We start from the raw sequence: 2,342 nt of genomic DNA, 5'->3' as shown, positions 1-2,342 counted from the left end.
CCACTTATATTTCATTCCTGAAAGCTTCTTTTTGCTTTTCACAATATATTTTAAAAATATTAATAAAAATTATCAATTGTTTCCCTTTATGGCCTCTGGAATTTATACCTTACTTAGAAAGATATTTACCTTACAAATGCAGAAATTATTTTTAAAAATTACCTCTAAAATTTCAAAATTATTTTCCTCTAGTACTTTTATGATTGTATAATGTGTTTTGATATTTTGTCTCTCTGAAATCTACTTTTCTGTGAATAACTAAGTTGGAATTAAATATAACTTTGCTTTTTTTTTTTTTTTACCACATGGCTATCCAGTTTAATCCATGTTTTCTCAACTTGTATGTAAAGCCACCTGTATCACATATGTATTGGGGTTTAATACACATTGATTCTGTTCTCCATCTTGTTCCAATGTTTTTAGAATCTGTGCGGCAATATAATGCTATTTTAATTTTTGTAGTCTTTATAAAATATTTCAGCATCTGATTAGAGTAGTTCCTGCTTCATTACTTTTAATTTTTAGAATATACTGAAAATCTGTCTTTGCATAGAGACTTTAGAGCCAGAGTGCCTATTTGAAATTTATGGTAATGTATAATTTATAAATTTTTATCTGGATTGCATTAAATTTATATATTAAGTGGGAATAATTAATATATTTATTATATCGTGTCTTTATAATGAGAACACATCATTCTTTGCCTTGGTTTTAGTTTTTGTACGTGTATATACTTAGAAATGTTTTCAAGTTTCTCCTTATAGACATTAAAGATTTATCATTAAGTGCATTCCTAAGAACTTGAGAACTTACTCATCTTGCATTACTGAATCTTTATACCATTTTTTTAAAGTCAAATAATATTAAGTACCTATCATGTGGTGGCACAGTGCTAAATGCCTAACAAACAAAGGCTTAGTACGGAGAGTCTTTTGGCTGTACTCACTTCCTCATGGGCTGATGGGTTCATAGTCCCAGGCTGTGGACTCTCTGATGTTGCCTTAAGTGACCAGATTGTGCAAAATTCCTGTTGCATAGAGCACACAGGTAGGCTCACTCCCCACTGTGCTTTTTGTTGTATCTTCTGAGTTCATTTGAATGGGAGAATTCCCATGTGCCTCCCTTCACTTTGCATTTGCAGGGCTTCTCCCCAGTGCATTTGAGCTCATGGATTTGGAGGTGGTAATACTTTGAGTACGATTTCTCACAGTCCTGGTATGTGCAAGTGCAAGGCTTCAAATGTCAAGGTTCTTCTGGAACTGACACCTCTGGGTCTGGAGTTTTGACTTTTGCTTTTCTAGGGATTGTCCTTTGGTCAAATGGGAACTTGAAAAGTACAGGAATCCAGGGTATGGCAATGATGACAATGGACATGGCATTGTATGGCTTCCATAGAGAGTGTGGTCAGTGAAGATTGCCATCTGGTCCTCCTTAAGGGTCACCATCTAACCCCCATAGACCATCTGGTCAACACTGTATGAGGGCCATCTGGCCCTCAGGGAAGATCTGGTCATCAGTGAAGGTCATTGTATAGCTCCCTTTAAGAGCTGTCATCTGGCCTTCATTGTGGGTCTGGTCATCACTGAGGTTCTTCCTCTGGATCCCATAGAGGGTCTGGTCCCTACTGAAGGTCATCTGGCTTCCATCACAGGTCTACTCCCCATGAAGGTCATTTGGCCTCCACAGAGGGTTCACTACTGAGGATTTTCATCTGGCTGCTTTCATCGGAGATTGTCATGTTGCCTGCAGTGACAGTTGTCTTTTGGCAATCCATGAGTGACTTTGGGTTGTCAGTGACATCTGTCATCCTGGAGGTTGCTGTGGGTTTTCTCTGATCAAAGGAGATCACCTTTTGGTCCATGGAAAAAAGCCTTATGTAGGTCTCCAAGCAGCATATCAAGGGCTTTAACAGGGATTATTGTTGAATTCTGGTCACAGATTGTCCCAGGGGTGTTAGAACATACAGAAATCTTCACTGTGGGCTTCAAGGGAGTCATCACCTGGCTCTGAAATGACTCACGTTGGCTGTCCCCTCCATGGGCAGAGGCATATAGAGCTTTGACTCCAGTGCAGGTGGGGTTCTTGCCTCGTGTGTCTCAGAGAGGTCCTGGAGAAAGTCCTCAATTTCCTCTAGCGTCTGAAGTCAGAGTAAGTCTCTTTGCAGTTGCTTGACAACTGAAATGGATCTCCAGCTGTGGGAACCATCAGTTCATTCAGGGAGCTAAGGTTGAGCCAGCATTTATACCCATTGTTTTAAAGGGACAATTGTTTCATTCATTGCTATGGTGCTGAATTTGATTACAGCTTTTATCTACCATTACAGTTTTCATGGCCGTATTTTC

General features: G+C 39.1%; 1 pseudogene; it reads right to left on the bottom strand.

The window, feature by feature from the left end:
* Positions 1-959: 959 nt before the first annotated feature.
* LOC112315383 (Kruppel-like factor 18) lies at positions 960-1,635 on the bottom strand (annotated as a pseudogene).
* Between the last annotated feature and the right edge of the window lie 707 nt (positions 1,636-2,342).

This window comes from Desmodus rotundus, chromosome 8, assembly GCF_022682495.2.
Source record: "Desmodus rotundus isolate HL8 chromosome 8, HLdesRot8A.1, whole genome shotgun sequence".
Classification (NCBI taxonomy): Eukaryota; Metazoa; Chordata; class Mammalia; order Chiroptera; family Phyllostomidae; genus Desmodus; species Desmodus rotundus.
Note: the sequence above shows the minus strand (reverse complement) of the source record. Positions and strands in the feature narration are given on the sequence as shown.